Here is a 15,576-nt window from a genome sequence, read left to right as displayed (position 1 = left end):
AGTGACAACGAAATTCAAACTATAACCTAACCGATGTCTCTCGCTTCACATCTGTTATTTTCGTTTCCCTGAATCTTCTACCATTTATTACCTGACTACCCTAAATAATTTGAGATAGGAGTGGAACATATGAAATTAAAAAATCTGTTAGAAATAGAATTTCTTCAACAAAAATATAAATTAGTATTAGAAATATGTATTACAGTTAAAAAAAGAATCAGAAAATAAATGATTAAAATGAAACAAGTTTTGTTTTGATATTCTTTATTACCAAACCAATTACCTAGTTCAATTGTGCAATCACAGATTGCCAGAATGCTAGACCTGTAGGAGATCTTTCATTGTTTCTGTGTTACTCAACTTCTGGTGTCAGCAAGATCACCATCGTCATAAGCATCCCCACTCTGTATACCTATATAATACAGCACAAGCTATAATTATATATAACTAGTATTTGTCAATTTTGACTATAGTCCTAGCTGTAAACATGGAAATTTCCTTTTCCACACTCCGAAAACCCTTTCAACAATATGCCTAGTTCTTATTTGAGAATAATTATAATTATTGTCAGCTCTTGTCGTTGGATATAAAAGTGTTGTTAACATGAAGTTAAGTGCCGGATAACCGCTGTCACCTACTAAAACTCCTTCTAGTTCACCATTTAGCAGCCTTGCATACGCCTGGCAGTTTCTAAATATCCTGCTGTCGTGTGAACTGCCAGGCCACCTGGTCACTATAACAAATATTTCCATATCAGGCCCTATTATTGCTTCCACATTTACAGAAAATTACCCTTTTTTATTTCTGTATGCTTCCGAGTGAGTGATACCTTTGGGTCTATTAATTTTTATATGGGTGCAGTCAATATCTCTGATTATACTGTTTAGGTCATGGTGAGTATTAGATCTTCCTAATTCTTCAAACTTCCTTTTGGCTGTGTTCATATTTCTTGGAAAATTTACAAATCTAGGAAGTAATTTACTCAACTCTGCAGAGACTTTATTTATAATTAAACAGACTGTAGATTGGCTTATGCTGTTTAGATCACCACACACCATCTGTAATGTCAATGAATTATTATTAGTTACATTTATGTTATATTTCTGAAAGTCAGAAGACAAATGTCTTCAACATATAATGTATTTAAAATCATTTGAGAATACATAGGTATAATATTCAAATCGAAAAACCATACATATTTATGAACACAATATTACCTGAAAACATCCAGTTGCATTTTTATGCCTTAATGCAATAAGTATTTGCAATTGCGGTAGGTTTGGCGATCCTCTGTTGTTATAAGGTTGCAAGTTTGTAATGATCAGCGGCAGGATCACATTTAATACCGTGTGTTTCAAAATACGGTTCCTTCTTTTGAATTCATTCTCACTGACCGTACAGGATGGAAGGATTTTGGTTGTATTCGTTCCGAACATATACAACACTTTAGGCAAAATTTTCAATTGTTGATATTTGATACAAGTACTCTGTTGCTGTTGTCAAAACAATGCGATCCGTTCTACGTAACAAAATTAAATCAATAATAACATCTTTAAATAATTAATACATTTTCTAAAGGTTACTCGTAAATTTCTAGTTATTGCAATAATAAAATAAATGAATACATAAATAACAATAAATTGAAGATATATGTGTACCGTTTTAGATGTTTAAATATTTGTTATTATTTACTTTTTTAAAGGATAATAAACAAAGTATTGCATGAAATGAAACATCAATTTGTATTTTGACATTTGCTGTCTTAGCTTGGGCTTAGCTTAATCTCACCGTTAAAATGTCTATAAATACGAAATCATAGTTTAACCTTAGTGTACACTAAGCAAAGTTTTTCGTAAGGTAAGTCTGAGCAAAGTCCAAGTGCGCACTATAGATCTCACCCTTAAACTATAAACCGAAATCGTGGTACCATTAGAATAAGGAGCGCCAAAGTTGCAAAGAGGTTTTACTCTTCACCTCTCACCTATATTTCTAACTGCATAGACTGCACAAAGCCTGAATATCGGTTTACGTCAGTATATTGTCAACGCGGCGTGGCATCGGTCGTGCTGTGAATTGTTTTCGCGCCTTTTTACGAACTTTTTATGGAACTATTGAACTTTCGTGTTGTGTGCATTTTGACTTTTGTGAATTGTGATGGATTATTTTAAGTGAATTTAGGTATGTTTTAAATAATTGTAAATTATGTTATAACTTAGCATTTTATATTCTTGAATATCACTAAAAATACTAAAAGAACGAAACTTTTTTTTACTTTCGTATTAATAAAATTATAATCAAATTTTTTTTGTTTGGTTATTTTTTTTATTACGACATGTGTTCAGTGCACTTATATAACTTAAATATAACATTTATATGTTATCTTAAAATTTATACTTTACAATTTGATAGTATGATGTCGAGATAAGGGATTAAAAGTTATTTTATTAGGATTACTTTAACTTGGGATATTTTTAGATAACGTTTTAATTTGTTTTTTTTTTAATTATTTATAACTTCGTATGATAAACTTTAGTGTATTCAGACTTTTGTTTCTCAAAGCCTTTAATAGATGGCGTTGTATGTAGCGTTTCATATTAACTTGGCCTTTTCAAATTGGTTTTGAGATCGAATTTCATCATTATTCAAATAACAGATAACTGAAGATGAAATTAATAATAACTTTATTACATATTACAAAATTAGCTTTTTTTAGTACCTTTTTCTTATTACTTTCTTATTTATAAAATGATATTAGATCTTGTTATTATAATACGTAATATTAAAAGTAGCAATTAGGTGAGCTTCAATACAATTATTATTATAGAGTTTTATTTATTTATAGTTGTGGTTAGTAATATTTGTGAAATGTATTTTTAATATAACGTTTCAAACCCTTTTCTATATGAGAAATATTTTCATCGGAACTTGTAAGACGGATTCAATTTCCGTTTCTGCACTATTTCTATTTTAGGTTTCGGAATATTGAAACGTATTTTGCCCTTATACCTCAGTTGACCAGCTATAAGACACTTTAAAAACATATTTTTAACCCCGTGTCTGGCAAATCTGTGTATGATATTCAAAGGGAATTTGTAATTTGTCTGACGACTCATTGGTCTAGTGGTTAGTACCCCTGACTGCGAATCCATGGGTCCCGGGTTCGATCCCCGGCTGAGACGAACATCGATGTGATGAGCATTTGGTGTTGTGCTTAGGTCTTGGGTGTTTAAATATGTATTTATATGTCTATCTATCTATAATAAGTATGTATATCCGTTGCCTAGTACCCATAACACAAGCTTCACCAGCTTAGCATGGGACTAGGTCAGTTGGTGTGAATTGTCTTTAAAAATAAAATTTCAATTCTACTTCTATATTAGCTTAATAATACTGCCATAGCGGGATGATATAGCCTTTATCAGTACAAATACAATTCTCACCAGTACTGTCGCACCATCTACGTTAAAAACCAGTTCCCAAATATCTTTGGGAAAATAGCAATTTTTCACCTAGCATACGTCTATATTATAATTTTCTGTCACGTTTAAGTGCGTTGTGGGTTGGTTGTAATCGTGACTATCGTATGACAAAAACGTATTTAATACTTGACGCAATGTCTCGACTATGACTGTTACCCTCCCTCTGTCACTGTCAAAGTCTTACGCTACGCTAAAAGGGTTTTAGTTTGTATAATTGTCAGACACACAGACTTAATAGCTAACAAAAGCTTTGTATGCAAGAGACTACTGAACCTGTATAAATCCATTTTCATACTCTTAATAGTAGTTTAGCAGCAGTGTTGGCCTAGTGGCTTCAGCGTGCGACTCTGATACCTGAGGTCGTAGGTTCGATCCCCGGCTGTGAACCAATGGACTCTCTTTCTATGTGCGCATTTAACATTTGCTCGAACGGTGACGGAAAACATCGTGAAGAAACCGACATGTTTAAGACCAAAAAGTCGACGGCGTGTGTCAGGGACAGGAGGCTGATCACCTACTTGCCTATTAGATTAAAAAATGATCATGAAAAAGATTCAGAAATCTGAGGCCAAGACCTAAATAGGTTTTAGCGTCACTGATTTATTTATTTTAATAGTAGTTTATATTTGGATTTATTCAATTGAGTTACCTATCAAGAATCTGGCTGCAGCAAGTGGTACTTAACTTCACCAATATTAAAGACATTTTTATTTTTATAAGAACATGGGGCAACCGGGCAGGAGGCTCACCTGAGCTTAAGTGATACCGCCGCCCATGGACACTTAATGCCAGAGGGCTCGCGAGTGCGTTGCCCTTTTCTTGAAGAACTCTAAGTCTAGTTCAGAAACAGAAACAGAACTTCAGTGGGCTGCTGGTTCCACATAGTGGTGGTGCGCGCCAAAGACTGCCTTAAAAAACGCTCCGTTGTAGAACGACGAGGTGATATGGGTGGAATTTCGTGTTCTGCCTCGACGATGATGAAACTGCTTAATTCATCAAGTTTAAATTCAAATTTCGCATATAAGTGCGAATTCATATTAATATAAAAGGCTGACTGGGTACATTATTTTCCAAGTAATTAAATTAATTATGAATCTAATCGGCTTAACTATTCATCGTCCTAGTCTAGCTAGGGTTGTTACCAGGTTTTTTAGGTATGGTATGAAATCTAAATTATATAACTAATTAAATATATGTATCTGAATTAATAAATATGGATAGCCTGATAGTATGTTGGTAAGTACGAAATTCGAAGAAGGTTGGACCAAATCGAGTATTTTTAAAAAAAAATTTTTTTTATTGAGAGTAGAAAAAAAGTTTTACTTAGTACTTAGGTTATTATTCCTATAAATCCATACAGTGTTTGTGGTAGCTAGGTGGGTAGCATAGCCGAATGTTCCATATAGAAAGTGTAGTATGTAGAAAGTTAGGCTACGACAAAAAATTATATAATTCAAATATAAATGAATGATATGCAAAATATTTCTAATTGATGTTTATACAAATACGATACAAGATTTCATAAAGTTTATGAAATATTGTATGAACAGTCAGAATCAGTTGACAATTGACTGAACACGACTTTTATATTATTATTTTAGCTATTTTCATAAACTTTCAAACTCAAAATCTGTACATTTATTACTCGTAATTTTATTCCTACAGTGACTTTGACTGAAATATACTTTTTACTGAACGTTGAACGTGAATATACGTTTTAACTGTAATGTTTTGAAAAAAAAAATTAATAAAAATATTCCACTGTTGACAACCATACGTAACATGTAATAATTTAATTAATTAAGCTCAAGTGCGCAGTTTATTAAAAATTCTAAATCCCTTAATTGGTTTTCCTTGATATTTGAAAAATAGGTGAGCTTTTACTTATTTTCTTGAAATATCGAATTTACAATTAGCGCTTTTTTGACGTTGATTTTTCTTTAAAATCAAATCAACTACTCTAATACTAAGACCTCGTTTCTAATTTATTACTTAAAGAGACTATTTATTTTAAAATAGCAGTGATCCAAGAACAGTGTTGGCCTAGTGGATTGGGACAGACTCATCCCTGAGATCGTAGGTTCGAACCCCACCTGTGCATCAGTGGATTTTTACTTTACTTTCTATCTAACACTCAGTCGCCATGCATTAGATCCTTAAAGAGACGGCGTGTGCCAGAAAGCTGATCACCTGATGCTTATTAGAAAAAAGATGATCACGAAACAGAAGTTAGCACCACTGGTTAATTTAGGTTAAGATATATGGGGAACGACATCAGTAGATCTCGATTTTCCATATATAAAGCTTTTTGAAGTAGGTGGGTGTAAACGAAGAGTGGACGGCAGCGTGATAATACGTTTACTAGCTGTTTACGCGTGAATAAACCACACCATAATAGATGCGTGCGCTGTTTTTATTATTACTGAGAATTTATTTTATTACTACGGTATATCCTAATTAATTGAAATCAATTCAAGGACAAAATGTCCAAATTAAATACTTGTGATGCTCTTCACCTTGCTAATGCAATATACAAACTACTCACCTCTTTTAAAGTTAATATATTTTTTCATCTTTATAACATTAATGGGAGTAAATTTCTTTAAACATAAATTATAGAGCTCATCGTTTTATATTGTTTATATATGACTAAATATTTATAAAGGTCGAAGGTTCTATCCCCGGCTAAACACCAATGGACCTACTTTCTATGTGCGCATTTAACATTCGCTCGACGGTTAAGGAAAACATCGTGAGGAAATCGGCTTGCCTTAGACCCAAAGATTCGACGGCGTGTGTCAGGCACAGGAGGCTGATCACCTGCCTATTAGATTGAAAAATGATCATAAAACAGATTCAGAAATCTGAGGCCCAGATCTTAAGACGTTGTAGCGCCACTGATTTTTTGTTGTTGTTTAATATTTATAAATCGTAAGTTCTACGTATATATCTAGAATATTTGTATTATCAAAATTTCGTGACTATAAAAATTTTGCTATTCTTTTATTTATGTAATTTTTTACTTGGAATTGAAATTTATACAATAAAAACGTAATTTTACGTTATTCAAAATATTTTTTAATCAGTTTTATTTTACATTTAACAATTTATTCTTTACACTTCCATTTGTATATCAAAGTAAGACGTAAAATATACGTTCTTTGATTTACCAGGATTCATAATATTGTTCAAGAGACAAGATCGAGCAGGTGTTAAAAACTTGTTTGATCCGAGATAAAAAAGTAGCCAAGTATGTTCACATGTGGAATCGGACTTAGATTATAATTTTTTGTATCAAAACAGAGATATATTTATCAAGAGTAATAATCTTAGTCAAGATGTTTTGCGGAAAGTTTTAGATCAAAAATGGGGATGACAATAACTCATAGATAACATCATTTTCTTATAAATTTGGTTGAAATATGTCTGTACTACGAGTCCCGTAGTTCGCAATATTCGGCGGTCAGAAGGGGCCTTGAAATGAATACGATAGCAAGTCCAGTACATATTATATACCTATATTAATTGTTTTTATACACATCAAAATTATATATACCAGCCACAGCTGTGATCTGTCAGAACTACTGACTAACGAGACGGAGTAGACAAACTCAAAGATGTAATGAACTCTATTGTTTATCAATTTATTAACTTACAAATATAGTAATATTACAAACGTATTTCAATTTTAATATAAAAAAATATATGTTTATTATGGAACATAAGATACAGGTATCACTTATCCACGTCATTAAATTTGAAAAGGTAGACATCCCTAAGCAAAGAAGACAGAGGGTGTAGGCCGAGAGAAAAAGCCGGCGTAAAAAACTCTCGGTACTCTTTTAAAATAGTAAATCATCAAACAACACTTATTTTAAAACAAATATCGCAAGTTAATTAGAAGTAGCCTCTAGCACTAGTGGGACTAGTGCTAGAGGCTACTTCTAATTAACTTAAGGCCTTTTTATCAACTAGATAATCGTTAACTTTATAGTAAGCCTTTTTACACAGCTTTTCTTTAATACATTTTTTAAATACACAGGGTCACTATTGCTTAAGCAAAACGTAGCTAAACATGCATTGTTTAAATTTAGCTCATTGTTTAGCCATTGTTATCTGTTAGTGTAACTCAAAACCTCTCATATCGTTTTCCATAAACAATTTTGACGATTCGAAAATGACTCTTCAAAGTCTCTTTGTTCTATTTGATACGTCTAATTAACTGCTACAGTATGCACATTTGCAATAATCACAGTCAAATGATATTTTTATAGGTTTATGAATGTAGCACTTCTTATAAGTTTTCAGTGTATCTATAGGTATCAACGTCAATAAAAAAATAAGATAGTTCATTATGCGTCTTGGCCTTAGAGTTCTACTTTATTTTCATTCATAATGTTTCTTTATATTTTGGACAGTACATCAGCCTTCTGTAGCTAATACGCCCTTGATTCCCTAACTTCGAACTTACGATCTCAAAGTCGCCCGATTAACCACATGGCGAATGGGCATGACAACACTTAAAGTTTACTAGTTATGTTAATACATTAGTATATGTGTCTATCAAAGGATATAATATAATAAATTAACATTATCTTACTATAAAATAATCATTACTTTAAAATCAAACGCCTCCGAAGCAAAATACTGTCTTAATAAGAATCAAGTAAAAACTCGTAAGACGAGATGAAACCTGCAAAGTTTGATTCCGTTCTAATTTTAAATTAACTCTATAAACAACCTTAGCTACTTGTTATAAGGGCGTGGCGTTTTATTAGAAGCGCAGGTAAATTATATTGTTTTTGTATGAGCAAGTTCTGATAGTTGATACGTTGGGGTACCGTAATTGGAGCAGGTGGCCGATAGACTTGATATACAAGGTTTGATTGTGGTTTAACTAAAAACTTGGAAGATATTTTAAGACAGTACCGATATAATTATCGTATGTTACAGTATACTGGTTGATGGTTTTGCAACGGCTATACTTGACTGCACATAAGTTTTATATAGATTGGTGCTTAAGGTTCTAATATTATTAAATGTTCTCCCATTTAATAATAATTTAAATGATTAACCTAAAAAGAAAATGTATATGGTTTTGTATGCGGAGTTTGTACAGTAAAATCTTGTTAACATGGTAACGATGTTATCTAATATATAAAATCCTCGTGTCGCGGTGTTTGTAGTTAAACTCTTCGGTAACGGCTTGACCGATACTCATGAAATTTTGTGTGCATATTGTGTATGTCTGAGAATCGGACAGCATCTATTTTTCATCCCCCTAAATGTTAAGGGTAGTCCACCCCAATTTTTTTTATTTTTTTTATGATACAGCATTAAAAAATACATACAACCCCTAATTTTCACCCCTCTACGATCAACCCCTATTTTTTATTATAAATGCTATACATGGCAAAACGACGTTTGCCAGGTCAGCTAGTTTCCATAAAAAAATTATACTATGGAAACAAACGTGTTATTTTATTCAACGTTATAAGACCACGGGTATATGTATATGGTACAATAGTAGCGCGGACGGCAGTAACAAGTCGCGGTTTCAGGGTATTTTAGTTCGTAGCACATTTTATTCTTTTTATCTGCATTTAGTACACGTGTAAACAGCCACACGGCTTTGACAGATTTAGATCGGCCGATGCATGCAGTCCCTTCAAATAAAAGTCCAAAAAATTCGGCCACACCAAAAAATATTTTATTTGAAACAAAAACGAAAAAGTTTCATCGAAACATGGCATGTTTGTACAAATTCGACATTTTCTCTATTTCCAACTTTTCACGATGGATATTTTGATTTGATTGGTTTCATATAACTTCATTTTGCTGATACTCGATTTAATAAATCAAATTTCGATGTTCTATCAACAATATTTAATTTTCAGAATTCTTTATTTCAATAGAATGTGTTTTTCTGTGAATGTGAAATGAAAATATGTGATTTTTGGGGTATACTTTGATAAATGTTTTTTTTTGCGTTTAATATACGTTGCTCCTAATTAATCCGATGGTTATTTATAATAAGAGACTCGGCTAAAGTTAACAATGAGAAATCTTGAATTTGATACCTTGGAAAAACACTTTTTTAACGGATTTGAAGTTATGTTTTATTATAAATTTACAATTATTTTACATACATAATTTTAAATTTAACCGACGTTTCGCGTGATTTACAGCGTGCGTGGTTACAGTTACGGTGACTGAAGACAAAAGTTGTTGTTGTTGTATTTATTTCCCCGGAGTTGGTATCGACTAAAAGATGTAGGGTTTTGGCAGAAATGGCTCACGGTGTCCTCTATTTTCGCGGATTGTTTATCTTGAGATTTTAATTTGGATATTATTGGATCCCAGGTATTTGACAATTTTAGGCTTTACTTTGATACCTTATTTAACCACCAAGAGAACTACATACAGATAAATGATAAGAGTTATTTTAATTTGAAATATTTTCTTTGCTTCATACAATCAATATTTTAGTATTTAAATATACAGTATTTAAAATTTCATTTAAAAACAACCATTTATCAATTACATTTTCTAAAAGACGATCGCTAAATCCAACCGAAATTACCAATTTAAGCTTTAACCATAAATATTTTTAGACAATAGACAAACTGTGACTGGTTGTTAAGAATCGTAAAACCGATAATTGATTATACTCAACGTAACACAGATTATAAAAACCCCATAATTGCACAGCCGTATTCTTGCTAAATTCGACTTTATAACTTGCTAATTAGGGTATAAAATTCCAGTATTTGATAACAACCTACGCAAATTCGAAAATTACAAAAGAATGCGTCGTTATAGACACGACATGCATCCAATTTATTGTGACCCCAGTTGTTCTATCAATTTGTGTATCTCTCTTGAACAATAGAGGTCTTTTTGGTTGGTAATTGGACAGCTATTGTGAATAAAAATTGAGAAACGCGTATTGATTTTTGCGGAATTCAATAGTAAAGTTAACAAGAGTGCAAAACTGGGACAAATTAATATTTATCTTTGTTGAATGAGATAAAAGAGCTTGTTGGAGTATCTTTATGGATTAAAATGGATATGTTTAATATAAGAATTATCTACATCAAACGTTACCAACATCCTTTCTATAGAAGAAGATAAATTCACCATCAGTTTCAATTGCCAAACAAAAATCGTTCCCAGATCAACGGTTCGTTCGGTGAATTCTTCACTCACGGCAATTATGGCTTTCGACATGTCCGCGACAATCATTAATATGGACAATTAAACTGTATGGACGAATGTCGAAAACATGATTCACGTTAATCAACCTTTCCGCAGCGGACGTGTTAATATCGTTCAGTTTAGCTCTCATTTTTTAGGTCCTTTTCGATGTATTGTTTCGTTCATCCCAATTCTGAGCAAAATGTAAATGCGCACAATTTGATTTTCTACTGCGCAATCAACTGAACTAGCGTTGTACTCAGTCAAGTAGTGAGAATCTCAATAAGAATTGCTTTTATCTAAATTTCTATATAGATTTTTATAGCAGTCTTTGGTGGCGTTGTATTACTTTCAAAATACATTTTCTATTATATGGAAATTTCTTTTGATCTATGAAATAATATAGAACATTGCTTATTCAATATAATTACTTTTTAGTACCAGTGGCGCTAGAACCTTTCGGGTCTAAGCCTCAGATTTCTGTTTCACTTTCGTGATCATTTGTTTTTTTTTAATGGGCAAGGTACGGCACACGCCGTAGACCTAAAGATATACCGGTTTCCTCACGATGGATTCTTTCTTTTTGTGTAGTTTTATTAGGACTATGTAATAATATTATGGGCTATGTCAAAAATAAATGAATAACACAATTCTTACAAAATGTAAAGTAAAAAAATGTAAAGAGGACGATATATATATAATTTAATTTTAATTAATCGTTGGTAAGTGATTTATGTAATACGTTTTTGAAAAACTTTGTGTTTGTGTTGTCAAAACCGTTTACGACGACATCTTTAGAACAAAATATCGGTAATATTGACCAAAATCAAAGGGCCCGGCTGAATTCTATTGTATTACCTGTACTTCGGCTATTACGACTATCGAATTTACGACCAAATATGAGTAGTCCCTTCGATGTCGTTATAACAGAGTTTGACTGTATTGTATATTTGATGGATTGCGGTTTTGTATAGTTTAAGTCACTATGATAGTAGATAAATTAATCTAATATATAAAATTCTCGTGTCACAATGTTCGTTCCCATACTCCTCCGAAACTGCTCGACTGATTCTTATAAAAAAATTTATGCATATTCAGTAAGTCTGATAATCGGCTACTATCTATCTTTAAAACCCCTAACTGATAAGAATTGGCCATCCAATTTTTTTTTATTACATGGCAAAACAACGTTTGCCGGGTCAGTTAGTAACATATAATAATATGATAAGATCTCATTCTTATTAAAAACCGTTTGAAACAAAATCTATAGTTGCCTATTCGCAGAGTAATTATTTCGCTAAGAAGCCGTAGACAGCTTACACTGGTCAAGTCTAGACTAATCCCTAGATAATTACATGAATTAAATTAGCTTGTGAGAGAACAGTAATTGTCAGCTATCCAAAATTTACTTTCATGTATCTAACAACACATAACATATTGTTTATAATTGGAACGAAGTTCCTTATCGCGCGTTGTGAAAGGGGGCTAGACGGAAAAAATTCTTACGAAAAGTTGTCACGACACTTTTTTGCTATTTGCTATTGTACACCGGTTCTCGTCCGATCACCGAAGTTAAGCAACGTCGGGCGAGGTCAGTACTTGGATGGGTGACCGCCTGAGAACATCTCGTGCTTTTTTTTTCGTCGTAAGATTGGTGTCGAGAAAATCTATCATACTGTTATGATACCAATTAACATATAAATTAATCGAAAGGAATTTCGTTCCATACGGGTGTCCCTTGACACCTCTAAAGTTTTTTTATTTAGAAAACTTAATATTTATAAAGATCTATAAATTTACACATTAAAACCTGCTAGAAGCGTTACATCAATTATAGATGGTCGTTTACCTTATTTATTTATAAAAGCTTGCCAACGCTCGGCACATTGGTTCAAGAAATATACAATACAATTTTTAATGCAACCAATACACAAAGTTATATAAAAGGAAATAAAAAATATAAAAAAATTATGAAAGCTACACGAAAATCGATTTCCAAGAGGGGAACAACTATCAATATCTAGACCTATCTCGTTCATCAGAATGCTCAATCTGAATATCGGTGAATTTAGCCCAAAACGCGTTCTTCTGAAAGGAGGGACAAATGTGATGATGGAATTCCTAGGGTATCTAGAGGGTAGTTTCTAAGTTAAAAAGTTTATATTAAGGAAAAAATATAATTTTTGGTCCTCAACACCAATGGTCCACAAAAAGCTCATTAGCTCGCTTGGAGCTTTTTGCATTAGCTTGTTTCGATAAGCTTGCCCCAAGTTATATTATAGGTAAGTTGCTTAACTACTCATTTATTTACACTTAATAAAATCATATAATTTAATTTAATAAATGCCCGGTTGTGATGATTCTAAAAACATTTTAGAGGCGTTTTTTAATAGTAACTGATTGCAAAAAAAACGACGCGCCGACGCATAGATAAAATACATTCTTCTAAACACGTTTGAGTGGAATTCAAATGTATTGGAACCGGAAATCCTTGTTTTAAGTTATTTGCTGATCGTAAAATTGTGAATGCAAAATGACATTTAATTAAAACATTTGTACCTGATTTAAACACAATTATCGTACATATGATTGTCTTGACCGTAATATGTTAAGAACAGTTTTTTTTCTATTTTTTTTATTAATTATTAAAAAAAAAATATCTTATAAATCTCATATTAATAATCACAAAAAAACATATATGTATATCTTTATGTGTTAAATAACGGTTTTCCGTCATTAGTTCTGAAGTTAATTGAACATTTAACATAATTGCACCTTCGTATTCGCACCTTACTAACTTGGATAGTATTAAGGTACAAACACACACGCTATTTACTAACGACCAAGATAATATTTAAAAAAAAACCTTTTTAGGTCTGGGTCTCAGATTTCTGTATCTGTTTCATGGTCATGTTTTTGCCAATCTAATAGCCAAGTTAGACAAGACAAGCCGGTTTCCCTACGATGTTTTCCTTCACCGTTCAAGAAAAATATTAAATGCGCACATAGAATGAAAGTCCATTGGTGTATAGCCGGGGATCGAACCTACGACCTAAGGAATGAGAGTCGCATGCTTAAGCCACTAGGCCAACACTGCCCAAGATAATATTACCAAGTAATAAAAAATATTACAAACATCAAGACTTTCCTGTCAAAAGCAGACTGACGGATCTTTTTGCCGCTTCTTGCTTAAGACACCTTTGGTCTTGGTATGAATACCTATAACAACTAGACGCCTGCCTCTTAACTGTATGACAAAATAACCTTAATCTTATATACTAAGGTATGCTTTTCTATGTACCAGCATGACCTTTACTAAGCATCCAAAGAAATGTTTCAATTTACCCCGTGCTCTAATTTTTTTGATAAAATGCAATTTTCACTCAAAGCAGAGAACTCTTTATGCAGCATTTCTTATGTTAACACTGATACGTAATTCTAGCTCATATCTCTATCTATCTCTCTCTTCGACCTAAGTTTAAAGCGAACGCGATAGCGAAACTATCCCATGCATTTCAAGGTATTTGTTTTACCTTCTCGTAAATCGGCGGATTATACTCAAAACAAAACGTCAGCAATGCGTTCGATTTGCAGTTTCCTACAAAGCAGTATCTCTTTGCACTGCCCGGAATTGTTTTGTCATGAAGCCCACTACAATAGTGTAGTGGTCAACCCTCAAGGGTGAGGTTATCTCGTACTTTCGCTGTAGCGGGTCTATCTCCAAATACATCAGAGGCGCATCTATACGCACATTTAAAGCAAGTTTCACCCCTTCGTTTGTGATATCCCCAGGGACTGCAATGAACAATTTGTTTCTATTTGGTACATTATACGTACATGCTCCACGCTCTGTATATTTTATCTTATTTCTCTCTTGTAAGCTAGCCATTAAACAGTGTTGGCCCAGTGGCATCAGAATGGGACTCCCATCCCTGTGATCGTAGGTTCCTTCCGCAGATGTGCACCAATGGACCTTCTGTCCAGGTGCACATTTAACATTCGCACAAACGCTGAAGAAAAACGTGAGGAAACCAGCTTGCCTTAGACCCAAAAAAAAGTCGATGGCGTGTGTCGTGTGTTTACCTACTTGCCTATTAGATCGATCATTTGATCATGAAACAGATAAATAAATCTGAGGCCCAGACCTAAAAAGGTTGTAGAGCCACTGGTAAGCTAGACATTGTAATCACAGCTTTACGCATCAAAAGTTCCCACGGGGCGTGCACAAATCGATTATACGTTAAACTGTCTTACACTACACGTCACGTGCCATTATCCATTAAGTTTTATCAATATTTGTTTTATCGCATTTTTGCATATAATATTAATTAATCTGTCCATATAGCAGCTTTCGGTAAAATAACGGACAGCTATTTATAAAATACTAGCTGTACTCTGCCATGCTTCGCTCTGGCACATTATAATTGATTGGTTGAGCAATGAGACAAAAAAACAAAGAAGAAACATATAAGTTAAATTTGTCAATAATTTTTTTAAATATATAAAAACAATCCTTGATGCGGATTATATATCATGCTAAATTTCAGCTCGATCGGTGCAGAACTTTTTGAGTTTTTGAAGCGAACACAAACCAACATAACATTTTTATATATTTATATATAAAATATAGCGCTATGTAGACAGTAATCAGTAACACATAGCTTTAATTGAAACTTCAGTGGCTTAGTAATACACACTTGTTCTTGAGTACGATTCCCGGCGAAAAGAATTGTTTGCCGTCAAAAAGGCTGATGCAACAGCATATACAGAGGCGTTATTAGATATCTTGGCATAAATCTTAGGTTCCAAAAATTAACAGCTACACTCTCAAATACATGCGCACACACTCATTCACACACTCACACATTCACGCATACTTAATGTCTTATAAGACTCGTGT

At 32.9% G+C, this 15,576-nt stretch overlaps 1 protein-coding gene and 1 long non-coding RNA gene across 2 annotated transcripts in view; one reads left to right on the top strand and one right to left on the bottom strand.

The window, feature by feature from the left end:
- Positions 1 to 247: 247 nt before the first annotated feature.
- On the bottom strand, positions 248 to 1,572 carry LOC125052729. The gene is made up of 2 exons (XR_007117480.1): positions 1,218 to 1,572; positions 248 to 1,058 (listed from the first exon to the last, which is right to left on the bottom strand). It is a non-coding gene; the product is annotated as an uncharacterized LOC125052729 (long non-coding RNA).
- Positions 1,573 to 2,028: 456 nt separating this feature from the next.
- Positions 2,029 to 15,576, top strand: part of LOC125052735 (irregular chiasm C-roughest protein-like) — a 94,825-nt gene continuing 81,277 nt past the window's right edge. The window contains exon 1 of the mRNA XM_047653741.1: positions 2,029 to 2,178. The gene's annotated coding sequence lies outside the window, so the exon portion shown is untranslated. The remainder of the gene's footprint in view (positions 2,179 to 15,576) is intronic.

This window comes from Pieris napi, chromosome 9 (genome assembly GCF_905475465.1).
Source record: "Pieris napi chromosome 9, ilPieNapi1.2, whole genome shotgun sequence".
Classification (NCBI taxonomy): Eukaryota; Metazoa; Arthropoda; class Insecta; order Lepidoptera; family Pieridae; genus Pieris; species Pieris napi.
This window is presented reverse-complemented; position numbering and strand designations above follow the sequence as displayed.